The following is a 14,298-nucleotide window of genomic DNA, read 5'->3' on the forward strand; positions in this document are numbered from 1 at the left end:
TTCTCAGCTTTGTTTTTTCCAGTGAATTTCTATTTTTTTTTGTATTCTATTTCCTAACTATAACGTCTCTGTAACCTTTGTTTTTTTTCAGTGAATTTCTGTGTTTTTTCAATTATTTTTCCTAACTATGAGTGAATTTGTAAGTTTAAAAAAAAAAAAATCTTAACTGTAACCACACCCATTAATACTCAAACTAATTTACAAACCAACACAGATACTCATACATCCACTGAGACACTCATGCAATCAATGTTAAGTGTAAATGCATCAACAATCCACTGAGTTCTATGTAGTGTCCTCAACTAGACAAAGTGTAAATGCATGAGATCACATGGTCTACGATCTTTCGACCCGATGCTGGGACAACCGCTCAGCATTCTCCAACCATTGGGTTTGTAAATGCTTGTGCAAAATGAGCAGCAAAAGTGCAGATGTCATACGATGGGATATCAACCTATGATATATTTGAGTCAGATCTCACTGACCTCTATGATTTATATCTGCACACACATATATATTATATACATATTTACACACACACACATATATATATATGTCCACAATTTGAGAACGCCATCACTGCAGTTCCAGTCATCAGAATTTTGTTTCACGGGAAAACCGGCATGTAGAGTTCCGATCAGTTTTGGCTCCGCCTGACGCGTTCCGGGGTCCTCAGACCCTTATTCATATGCTAACTGCAACTGCGCAGATGCACTACATCACTGTCATTATTGCTTTTTAATTACCCTTCGGTGGGTTACACAGGTGAGTTCCTTTCGCAAAGCATGATGTAATATGTAGTGTCTTTTAAAAACAATTCTTACCCTTCAGTGAGTTCTGCGTAGCTGCAACCTTTTAATATTCATACTTCCATACATTCAGATATATATATATATACTTTGTTTGTTTTAGGCTTTTTTGTTTTGCAGTTTTAAGTAGCGTCAACTCGGCCCAAGGGCGTTGTAGCACTTAACACGAGCTGAGCCCCAATTAAGTTGAACAATTTCAGATTCATTTTTTCCCCATTTTAGACAGAGGGAGAATAAGAGATTTGCGCAGAATCACAGGATGTTGGAAGGTTGGTCGCTCTGGTCGTAAGGCCATATCCTCTCCCATGCCTGCAAGTTTGCATTCAGTGCAACAAACCACTAAGAAGATACTTAAATACCTGGCACGTTGATAGTTTTAATAGGTGCGATCTATTTTTATATGATGCTATGTGATATTTCTAACATTAGGCATGTGATGATTTAATTTGCTGCGATGGATGAAATGGTGGCATATGAACAGAGATTCTGATGTAAAAGAAGCCGTGTCTGTGTAACGGAATGATTTCCAAAGACATTTTGAGCTAGCTAATTCATTAAAAGTGGGAAAAGTGAAAAACGTCAGCTGAGAGCTTTTGGCGAGCGTTTCCCTTCCATAGGTGACTAGTCCCTTCAGAAAGGATGTGGTGACTTGAGATGATGTTGCCGCATTGGTACCCAGGATGCTGTTGCTGTCTTGTTACATCCTGATGCAGGATCCGCCGCTCAGAAGCAGTTTGTGGCTTGCTTCAGTGGGCCGTTGCTGATGAGAGACTTTGCAAATTAGAGGATCGAGGATGAAAGATGAGAAAACAGTGGACAGGAGCCTGCTTAACTAATGAGAAAAGGGGCTGCAAGCTTGTTAAATGAAGGCTTGGTGGAGGAACGAGTGTTCAGCACTAATCTGCAGTGAAGAATCACCCAAGTGTCCTGCCGGATGCCAACCCTAATCAATATGTCAGCCATCCAACACACTCCAATTACCTCCTTCCGCTCCCCGGAATGAGATGGAAACGCAATGGTGACTGATGTTACTGGCCTAAGAGCATGTAATGTCAATCAAATGTTGTATCTGCAATAGCCCCAGGCTGCAAAAGCGATAAGTAACTTTTTGTTCTCTCGAAGAAGTGGGGGTGTGGGGGATATGTTGGCTAAGAAGCTGACACTGGAGTGAAGATGCATTTAAGTAAAAGCTGGTGATTCTGGGCCGAGGCCGCCTTCTGCCTCTCTGATATGATGTAAATGTAGATAGGGGAAATATGTACAAAGCAGCCTTGCATTCATTGGTACAGTACTGTCCTGATTCATTTTTGAGACCCACTCTCCCAGTCACATGTTGGATTTGTAATCCAAAATCATGAACAAAAACCTGCTCTAAACCAGGATAAACATCATGCGCATACCCAAAACCACGTCTTGGTTCAACTGCTTAGGTACCAGCTAATAGATGCTGTACGCACTGGGTGCTCCTATCCCTAATTAAAAGGATTTCTCAAGTGTGTCTGCCCACTGTACATAGATACATTTTGTACGTTTCTCACACTCAGATTTTTAGCACATCATGTCCAACAAAAATGTGTGAAGGAAGTGGAGGCACCTCACGGAAACACCACCATAGGAGCTACTGATTGGTACTCATGAGTGTGCTCCGATTATCATCATTGGCAGACTCAACAACCAAAATGAAAATGTTAGGGATAGGAGCACTTAGGGGCATATTATCAAGCACGGCGTTAAAATTATCGCCGCTTTAGCGGCAGGAAACTGCCGCTAAAGCGGGTATAATGGGCTTGATAATATGCTGCAGAAAATTCCAATAGAAGCCCATGTTGACACCATAACATGGGCTTCTATTGGAATTCTCAAGGGCATATTATCAAGCCCATTATCGCCGCTTTAGCGCAGTTTTCTGCCACTGAAGCGGCGATAAATTTAACACTGTTTCTTGATATTATGCCCCCCAGTGCGTACAGCATCTATTAGCTGGTACCTAAGCAGTTAAACCAAGACGTGGTTTTGGGTATGCTCATGATGTTTATCCCGGTTTAGAGCAGGTTTTTGTTCACGATTATAGAGTTTGAGTGGAGGGCGACCTGCACTATATCCCTCTGTAGCTCCTTTTGTGAAGGATTTGTAATCCAGTCTGAAAAGTGCTAAGCTCAACATACTGTTCAATGTTCAGAATCTTATAGTTCAGGTGTTGCTGCTGTAATAAAAAAAGTTTCTAAAAGGCGCTCTGTCAATTCTTGGAGCTATATCTGTGCTCTTCTGTATTCTTTAGTCACCCTATTTCATACTGAAGCACACTCCTACTTCGAAGACCCACTGTGCGATTGGTCCCCTGGGAGTATAGTCAGTGCTTTAAATGGGAAAAAATAAGTGCAGGTACCCATTAAATTGAGAGAAGGGCGTGGCTAGTGGGCGGGGTTAGAGGCGGAGTTAGACATGATACATGTTGTCCTCGCATTGTCCTGGATAGTGGTCTCACACTTTCCATATGTGCAGATTAACAACTAAAACCCTGAATGAGTCAAGCCATCAACAGTACTTTTAGCACTTTCAGACTCTGGCACTTACACCGGTTGCGCAACAGAACAAAACATGTGAGAAATGTATCAATTCAAACAAAATGTGTTAACTTGTTACAAAATGAAGGTGAAACATCAAATGTTCATGTTTTCTTGTTTTGTAATATTTGCAGCTTCCTCATATCATAATATTTCTAATGTACCTACTTGGTTGCATCTGGCGTAATCCTTAAATATTCAAGGGTGCCCACACACAAACAAGCATTCCACGCATTTCTTTTCAAATACCTCCTGATTCTGTTCCTCTCAAACACACACTCTCTGTTTTCACATCTCTAAGCTCGAGATCCCTCTCGCACTCACCTCTCTACCGTTAGTAGCCAATTCTGTTCCACTTCGTTACCCCAACTGCATCCTATCACTCTCTCTCATCACTGTTTCTATTTCTAATCTGCCCTCTCCGCGCCTCTCTACCTCTTTCCATTACCGTCTGGATGTCTTTCATATCTCTGTACGCGCTTACCCCTTCTGCCTCTCTACCTTTTCCTACTTTAAACTCTCTGCTCCTTCCCCCTCACTCTTCGCCTTCACACACCCCCATTTACCCCCCTCTCCCCTCGGCAGAAGACCCTACAGCCGGAGAGCTTGCACTGGCAGGCAGTGAACACTGCAGGGTTCTGAGTATGTGCAGAGTCCAGCAGGGTAGAGGTCAGGGGGAAAAGCAATACTGGCCTCCAATGGGAAGGCTAGTGACCTCCCCCACCTCGCCTGTGCACCAGGGAGGCTTTAAGCCATCTTCATCACCTCATCCCCGCCCATCATAGACTCAATATCCCAGCGGGCGGGGTGGAATCACAGGGACAAGTGAGTCATGAGAAAGACAGTCAGACTCCAGTGGGGGGCCAAGGGGTGAAAATGGCCCATTCCTCTACGAATCCAGCATCGATGCCTGGCTCCATCTGGGTAGGAAGGGAGCAGAGGCCCTCTTGCCCCTGCGCAGTCCTCCAGGCAAATAATACATACAGCAATGCCCAACATGCTGCCAAACAAACGGCACGCAGCTGGCCCTCAGGCACCAGTCCAGTGCCCACCTTATTAATCCGACCCGAGTACCGGTACTCTCCTTAACAGTGGAGAAGTGCCGGTACTCAGTACCGGTGAGTACCGGCCCATTTAAAGCACTGAGTATAAATCTCCAGAAAATTCTATAAAAGTACTGTGGGGCTTATTTAGAGGCCCCTTGCGCCGCCAGGACATCACTTTTTCCCATATTAAAAGTGACACACCGGCGGCGCAAAGGGCTTGTAAATAAGCTCCTGTGTTTATGCGCCTAAGATAGCTCAGTTTGAAAATACTGAAGCTGTAATACAGAGCCCGAGATGCTGGACGCAGCCTTGTGCAGCTCCACAGGGGCTGCAGAAAGCTCCTGATCTTGGCCTGTGCTTGTCCTCCTGCTACAGAATGAGAGGAGCAGCTGACCCCGGGCTCCATCCTCATCCACTCTGCCCTCAGCTGACCTTCTCGCCAACCACCACCTGCACCTGGTCCTTAAAAAATCCCCCACGTCCATTATTTACCCCATGTGGAAAAGACGTGGACTTGGACTCGGTATTTCCGGCCAGTTATTTATTCCGTTTTATGATGGAAACAGCCTGCAATCCCAAATTTATGTGCAAGGATGGCCGGTCTTTAGGATGTGCGAGCTGGGCCCACTCCCAGGGCGCAGACTTTCAGAGGGGCGCAGGAGCTGCCTCCTGCAGTCTTCTTCCAACGTCGTTCAAATGAAAAGTGCTTTTAAACACCCCGGAGCTTATTAACAAGAACTGACGCATCGCTGCATTGCATCAGCGATGTTATGTTATGTTATGTTATACATTTATTTTTATAGCGCATTTATCGAGGCAGCTCAGAATAAAAAACATAACACCATACAGCAAACAACTGAAAAAAAGAATGACAGAAATACTAAAGGTTAAAAAGCCAGGTCTTCAGGCTCTTCCTAAAGTGAAGCAGATTAGTAGAGGACGGTAGGGCCAAAGGGAGGGTGTTCCACAACTGAGGGGCCCTCAGACTAAAGGAGCGCCCTCCAGAGCGTGCCTTCCTAATTCGAGGAACCTCAGCCAAGAACAGAGATTCGGATCGCAAGGATCTGGCAGGGCGGTAAAAGGCGAGCCTGCGTTAGAGGTATTTCGCGCCCACGCCAAAAAGCGCTTTATGCGCCAGCGTCAAAACTTTGAACATGATCCGCTTCCGGATGGGCAGCCAATGAAGCGACTGCAACAAACCGGAGGCTCCAACTCGCCTATGGAGGCCAAAAATAGCGCGAGCTGCAGCGTTCTGCACAACCTGCAGCCGCTGAACAAGATAGTCCGGGAGACCACTGTACAGGACATTAGCGTAGTCCAATCTGGAACCAACCAAGGCCTGTACAGTGATCTTTCTGTGCTCTTCCGAGAGCAGAGGCAAAAACTTCCGGAGCATCTTGAGTAGCCCGAAGCAAGTGCCCGTTAGACCACGAACATGTGGCACCAGTGTCAGGCTATTATCCATCTTTACACCCAGATTCTTTGCCACCAGCGAAGCCAGGGCAGGGGGACACATATCCGTCGGCCACCAGGCCCGCCAATCAGGGTCGAGGGAGCAGCCAAAAAACAACACCTCCGATTTATCTGAATTGGCCTTAAGGCCATTCGACTGGAACCAGCTAAAGACCGACTCCAAGCAGCCCCGGATGTTCTCCCCATCAAAAGCCTGATCCTTCCCACACGTGAAAAGCAACTGCGTGTCATCGGCGTAGGAAACGATCTGGGCCCCAGAAGACTCCACCAGTGCCGCCAGAGGTGTCATAAAGATGTTAAAGAGAGTCGGGCTCAACACAGATCCCTGCGGAACACCGACTCCCAATGGCGGCATCTCGGCGGAGCTCGGAGAGGCCCAGACCGTTTGTCAGCGGCCATCCAGGAAAGATGAAAACCAATCCAACACCGTCCCCCTCAGACCGATGTCATAAAATCTGGCGAGAAGCATCTCGTGGGGGACGGTGTCAAAGGCCGCCGAGAGATCGAGCATGACAAGCATAGCGCGACCTCCAGAGTCCAGCGTCTCCCTAATGATCTCAGACACCTCCAACAGTGCCGTCTCCGTACTCAAATTAGGACGGAAACCGGACTGTGAAGGGTGTAGCAGATCACTGGACTCAAGAAAGCTGGAAAGAACGCCGTGCACATGCTTCTCCGTGATCTTGGCCAGCGCCGGAAGGAGGGAGATCGGCCTGTAATTGGCCAATACCTCCGAGTCCAGCCCAGGCTTCTTGAGGAGGGGGATCACCATCGCCCTTTTCCAGGGCGATGGAACCTGCCCCTCCTTCAGAGACAAATTCACAAGTGGGTTGACCACAGGGTTGACCACAGTCGCCATCTTAACCAAAAATTTGGCCGGGCAAGGTTCTAATGGCGAACCCGACATAAGAATGGCCAGAAACGCCAAGGAAGCATCGGTGGAAATAGGTGGAAACTCTGCGAGGACCACAGCCTGTGAAGGCCGCCACACCGGTCCCACCACCACACTCGCATGCACCGCGGCTGAGCCCACTGCGAAAGAGTCCTGAATGGACTTAATCTTATCCGTGAAAAATCTGGCCAGGTTACAGACCCACAACTCAGATGGAACCCCTTGGGGCAGGTTGGATCTGGGGGCCATAAGCTCCCTAACTACCGCAAAGATCTCCTTGCATGAGTTTGAGGCAGCCTCAATCCTCCTGGCCAAGAAAACCTTTTTTTCACGGAGAATATCACAGTGGTAGGCTTTAACCCTTGACCTATAGGCCGTTCTGGCCTCCAGATCATAATGGAGGCGCCACGCCCTTTCTGCCACCTTGCATTGGCGACGAGTGGCCAGCAGTGCCTCAGTGAACCAGGGGGCCGAGACCCTCTTGATCATATTTCTCGGGGCCATAACTGGGGCAAGATCATCCAACCTCTCCGTCAACCACCCCTGTAGGGACTCAACGTCCTGCTCCAAATTGCCTGATATAGGGCACGGATGGTCCTCGGCCGCCTGACTTAACATCTCAGGTGTAACTCTATGCAGAGCCCTCCGCGCCGTGCCATGCTGTCTCGGCCTACTACAAGGGGGTTTCTTGCTGGCTAATATCGAGAATCTGGCCAGCCTATGGTCAGTCCAAAGCACCGGAAGGAGCTCGATATCAAAGAGAGGGATTGAAGAGAAGACCTGATCCAAGGTGTGTCCTTTATCATGAGTGGGACCTGTGAGAAAAGGGGCAAGGCCCAGAGAAGCCGTGATATCCTGCAGTTTATTGGCATCCAAATCACCGACGACATCCATATGGAAGTTAAAGTCTCCTGCCAGAAGAGAGTGCTGCGCACTCAAGACCAGCTCAGCAGTGGCGGCCTGGAGATCGTCGAAAAAGGATCCAACTGGGCCAGGGGATCTATACACCAACAGCCCTTTCAGGGCTTGCTGCGGGGACAGTCTGATGGTAAAAGCAAGGGATTCAGATCCTGCGATGGCGTTAAGAGGAAGAATAGAGCAGGAAACTGCTTTGTTCACTACCACCGCTACCCCCCCCACCCCTGCCTTTGACTCTATCTTGCCGGAAGATGTTATAATCCGGGGGGATCGCTGCCATGATGTCCGGATTAGACAGCTCCCCCAACCAGGTTTCGGTCAGCAGCAGGCAGAGTGGCTTTTCTTTCACAAGGAGATCAAAGATCTCCAGAGCATGCTTGCCTACCTATCTAGTATTGAGCAATAGGAAAAGATGTCTCACTCGATCCTCATCTCTCCCTTAGGTTGGGTGCCTAATTATGGGGCATAATTAGGCACCCAACCACACCCCGGGCAAAGCCGTTTACCCCTATAACGTCCCGGGAACACGGATCGGCATGTACAGGAACATTTTCGCAATGTGAAAAGTTCCCTGGCAGAATAACAAATCATCTTGCCCAAGAACAGAATACCACCAGAGCCTACCGCCGCTCCGCCGCATCCGAGACGCTGACGGACGCAGACGGGCAGGACTCTGGCAAGACTCAGGCAAAGCGAAGGCCGACCCGCTACGCGATCCCGCTACGCTCTGGGGACTGGTTTAAATAGTGCCTCCAGGTGAGGGTCAAAGCGCACCACCAGGACACACAAGATGGCGCTCAAAGAGCGTCAATGCCCTTCCCAAAATGGCGGCCGTTCAACCAACTCGGGGGACCCCCGACCACCCCAGAACCGGGTCCGCTCGAGCAGCGGTGCTTCACAATTAGTGTGCAGGTAAAGGGAGAGCCCAGTAAATACCTCTATTTTAAAAGCAGGGTCAAGAAAACAAAAGCAAACAGAAATGAAAAACGGGAATTTTAAAAGCAAACAGCCTCACCGCGCAGCGCAGTAAACTATAATGAGCTGCCAGCACCTGAGCGCTGAGACCTATCAAGGTCTGACACTAGAGGACCGCCTTAAATAGTGCCTCCAGGTGAGGGTCAAAGCGCACCACCAGGACACACAATATGGCGCTCAAAGAGAGTCAATGCCCTTCCCAAAATGGCGGCCGTTCAACCAACTCAGGGGACCCCCGACCACCCCAGAACCGGGTCCGCTCGAGCAGCGGTGCTTCACAATTAGTGTGCAGGTAAAGGGAGAGCCCAGTAAATACCTCTATTTTAAAAGCAGGGTCAAGAAAACAAAAGCAAGCAGAAATGAAAAACGGGAATTTTAAAAGCAAACAGCCTCACCGCGCAGCGCAGTAAACTATAATGAGCTGCCAGCACCTGAGCGATGCGTCGAATTAGTTATGAATCGCTACATCACTTTTAAATGCCATGGATCTGCCATATTTACGGTATGCAAACACAACAATTGATGGACAGAATGCAGAACAATGTCATACATTCACCCCAGTACAGAGATCTGGGCCTAAATTCATCGTTTTTTTGCTCACCATGCCATTCCAGTTTGAACCCAGCCATATGCAAATCAGTCTTGACCCTGTGCCTCATGGGAACAGTCCAGCCCAAACTGCCAAGCCAGGTCCTCCTTGGACTGGAACCAAGCATCTTAGAACCGGTTTCGGGGTTTCACCCCTCTTCAGCCAGGATAGCTTGATTCCAGTGGCATGGAGAGCACGGGAGTCACGTCTGAGCATACCCGTCCCACTCAGAGTGACAAATGCAAAAACAACAGTTGATGGACAGAATGCAGAACAATGTCATACATTCACCCCAGTACAGAGATCTGGGCCTAAATCCATCGTTTTTTTGCTCGCCATTCCAGGTCCTAGGATGCTTGTTCCCGGTCCAGGGAAGACATGGCTTGGCAGTTCGGGCTGGACTGTTCCCATGAGGCACAGGGTCAAGACTGATTTGCATATGGCCATGTCTGAACTGGGGTGGCGTGGTGAGCAAAATAACGATGGATTAAACCCAGATCTGTGACTGGGGATGAATGTTTTGGCAATGTGCAACATTCCGTCCATCATCTTGTGTGTTTTGATATTTACGGTATGGCGCCCAATGCCGTAAGGATCAGACAGCATCGTAAAAAGTTGGGGGCATATCATCAAGGACCGGCAATAATTATCACTAAGCGCACTTAGCGCTAGGATAATTATCGCCGGCTAACGTGGATTTTTATCGCTGAGATAGCGTGCTATTAGCAACACTTATCCCAAAAGCGATAAAAATCCTAGCGCTAACTGTCATGATATCCACCTTCCATAGGATATCATGGCTAAGTCAGTCCTGAAGCAGGCGTAAGGAAAGTAGCGATAACAGGGGTTATGGCTACTTTTCTTGCCGCTATGCTTCATAGCATGGGGCTTGATGATAGGAGAAATGTCGCTTAGCGACATTTCTCCAGTCATGTCAGGGCAGGAACGCCCACTTTGCATCTCATTAGAGATGCAAAGCTGGGCGTTCAGAATTCAGGCACAAATGCAAGGTTTCATGCGATAGCGTGACCTTGCTGATTAGGCGATAATATTATCGCCGCTTTTCGCCCGAAAACGGACGCAAAAGCGGCAATAATTTTTTATCGCCTTGTTGCTGATATGCCCCTTGATACTGCCGCAGGCGTTTTGTGGCAGCGGAAACTGACTCAATGGGAGTAAAACTGACATAAGGCTGCTTAGTGGCATGTCATGTCACACCGTAAAAAACCTGGGCGTCAAAATGCACCAGGAACTTTCCATGAATAATCATATCGTTGCTACTTGTGGCACCTGTTTTGTGACTATGAGACTTCTGAGGAAGGTCTTTCCTTGGCTACCACCCTATGCCAGGAAAACACTGGTGCAGTATGCCACCTGGACTACAGTAATGCAATGTTCATGGCAGTCAGCGACACCTTACTTTCTAAACTCCAAGTAATCCTAAATAGGGCTACCTGCTGGATGTGTAATCTCCCATCAGGCTCCTCCTCGGATCCTGTTCTGAGAAATCTCTCTTGGCTCAATGTCCACAAGCGCATCCTGTTAAAGATTTGTTGTCTCACTCATAAGTCCTTGATGGGCAATGCACCTCTCATCCTAAAGGATAAACTGCATTGCCATCTGCCTTCCTGCGCCTTGAGATCGAGCGACAAGGAGTTTCTGATTGTCCCCCATGTTCACATTGTGAGATGCAGTGGTGGAGCCTTCTCCTTTATGGCCCCCACGGTCTGGAATCAACTGCCTCTCCACTTTTGCCATTGTGCAGACTTCACTACATTCAGGAAAATGCTGAAAACGTAGCTGTTTTATTCGTTGGTTTACTTGCTTGCACTGGCCAAGTGCCATGATATACCTTAGCGTATGATTCGGGTGCGCTTTATCAAGTGAGATTAACACAACATCACATAACGTAAAGCAACGCTAACCACCCTAGCGTCACTTTTCATTGCGTCAAGCGTTAACAAACATTTTTAAATGATGCTTTGAGGAAAAGAAACTTTGACACATTCCACAGAAGGCAGCCAAGGACCAGGAAAACAGAGCAGCAATCAGGACTATAACACCAACAGCCCCAGCACCAGCTCAGATGTCCAGAAAGAGTCACAGGGGAAGAGGAAGTGCAACTTCAGCGAGGAGCAGAATTGAATCTTGATCACTGAGATGACAGAGCACCAGCATCAGATCTTTGACACCTCAGAATTTCCATTAGGAAAGAAAGAGACCATTTGGCAGTCCATAGTGACCAAGATCAACAGTGTGGGTTACAAGCCAAGAGGACAGTCACTGACTGCAAGAAATGATGGCACAATTATAAGCACAGGATAAAGGAGAAACTGGCTAACAAACCTGAAGGCAGTCAAGCAGACCTCAGTTGGAATCTCGGCGCCAGAGGAGAACCTGGATGCCTTGGAGGAGTGGGTGGCAGCTGCCATCTCAGAGGAGTTGGTGGCAGGAGTGCAAGGACAAGACAATGCAGCCCAGGAGGAACAATAAAACTCACAGTGTAAGTTGCAACAAGGTGCAATGTGGCAAAAAAGGTCATGTAGTGCAGTGCAGCTAGCTATGGCCCAGCACCCCACTGCACTGTGTGCAGATCAAAGGGCAGGAATCTGGGTCATGTACCATTAAACATCACATAAGTGTAAGTCACACTGCCCAGTCACATGTGGCATAGCTCAGTCCAGCTCCCTCACGTTTATCCTTTCCATGTGTGAAGTGCAGCACCAGTCCAGGTTTACCTTTGTACACTGGCACTTGTAGTGCAATTTAAACATGAGTCACTAGAGCTACAAGACCCACAATACAAAGCAAAATACATGATGCCTCATGTACAAGAGGGCTACCCCCCTGAAGCGTCACTTTTTATGATGCTCAGGTGGCGCAGGCCTCCCAATCCTATCTATGAGGTGATGCAAAGCCTCCCTGTGTGGCTTTGCATGGCCTCATAGATATGGAGTCAGGCAAGCCAGCGCAAAGCCATGCCCTGCCTTACCACACATCAAGGAGGCGTTCTATGGGCGTTGTGGTGGGTTTACTCATGCAACACCCTTGGGTTTAGACACATTCCCAGATTTCAAGAATCTGTAAACCTGGGAATGCATAAAAAATGTGGGCTTCCACAGGGGAGGCATAAAGGGGACAAATAACTTAAAATCGCCCTGTTCATTCCTCTTTCTATAGTTGCTGCATTCTGCAGCACACATAGAAAACACACATAGAAAGACGAAAACGCCTCCATAGATTGCTTTTGTGCAAGAAGGTGTCCCTTCCTGCACAAAAACAATCCTGCCAACAATGCAGACACCCATGCACCATGCGTTGGCACTAGGCAGAAAGGACAGGAATGTGTCGTGTATCATCAATACTCCAAATGTATGCCCTTTCCTGTTGCCTTAGGGCAGTGCAGCAAAGTGACATGCTGCACTGCTGTGCGTCCAAAATGTTTAATTGAGGCCAGGAATGGAACAGGACATCGGGCGTGGACATATTAACCCTGCCAAACCTTACTGTTACAATGCAGGCTACCTTGCACCATAATGCCACTGTGGCTAACTTGGGCCCATGCACACTAATCTGGACTGTAAACCAATGGAATGCAATGAGATTGTTAGAGGTGAAAGTGAAAACCTGAGAGGGGGACAGGTGTGGGGCATGTGAAGAATTACCACATACGAACATGCCCAGAGTAACGTGATTAGTAAAATGCTTGAAACTACATAGCACACAGCAGTCTAAATGAGGGGCATGAGAGCGCAGAGGTCAGCTCCCAGTGTAGATGCCAAACAAATGTCATAGCCAAAATCTGTCTGGGTGTGGGGGTGAATGCGTGTTGAAACAAAAAATGGTGTGTGACTCTGGTTGGCCCCTGGTAGTGCAGTGCATTGTAGACCTTTGGCTGATCATTGTCAACCTGCCACTGTGTCTGAATGGTGAGACATAGCGAGGAGTTGAAAAGGGATATGTGTACTGCAAGGTAGCCTGACCCAGACATATGCACTGCTATGTCTGACAGTCTCATACTTGAGTCACAGCTAGGACGGGATGACAGAGAAGAGGCCATAATATAGAATGCCCAAAATATCGACTCCAAAATATAGAAGTACAGAATATAGAATCCCTATTTATAAACAGGTAAGTATTAAAATATCGATTCCGAAATATAGAATGTTAAAATATACTTAGCTAAAATATCGAATTTTTTAAATGTATTAAAAATAATATAAAAGTAATTAAATATTAAAAACAATTAAAGAAAACATACTTAAAATAATATTAAAAAGCTTAAAATGTAAAAATAATAAATGTAATGTAAAAAAAAGTAGAGATTTTGTTGGATAGTGAGAGCGTACAAATTACTATTCCAGCTCCAGTGAGTGCAACAGTAGGGAAAACGTTGGATAGCGTAGGGGTAAAAATTACTATTCCCACTCCAAAGAGTGCAACAGTAGGGAAAGCGTTGGATTGCGGGAGGGTAAAAATTACTATTCCCACTCCAGAGAGTGCAACAGTAGGGAAAGCGTTGGATAGCGGTTAGGTAAAAATTACTATTCCCACTCCAGTGAGTGCAACAGTAGGGAAAGCGTTGGATAGCGTAGGGGTAAAAATTACTATTCCCACTCCAGTGAGTGCAACAGTAGGGAAAACGTTGGATAGCGTAGGGGTAAAAATTACTATTCCCACTCCAAAGAGTGCAACAGTAGGGAAAGCGTTAGATAGCGGGAGGGTAAAAATTACTATTTCCACTCCAGTGAGTGCAACAGTAGGGAAAGCATTGGATAGCAGGAGGGTAAAAATTACTATTCTCACTCCAGAGAGTGCAACAGTAGGGAAAGTGTTGGATAGCGGGAGGGTAAAAATTACTATTCCCACTCCAGTGAGTGTAACAGTAGGGAAAGCGTTGGATAGCGTAGGGGTAAAAATTACTATTCCCACTCCAGTGAGTGCAACAGTAGGGAAAACGTTGGATAGCGTAGGGGTAAAAATTACTATTCCCACTCCAAAGAGTGCAACAGTAGGGAAAGCGTTGGATAGC

The sequence above is a fragment of the Triturus cristatus genome, chromosome 3_1 (genome assembly GCF_964204655.1).
Source record: "Triturus cristatus chromosome 3_1, aTriCri1.1, whole genome shotgun sequence".
In the NCBI taxonomy this organism is placed as follows: Eukaryota; Metazoa; Chordata; class Amphibia; order Caudata; family Salamandridae; genus Triturus; species Triturus cristatus.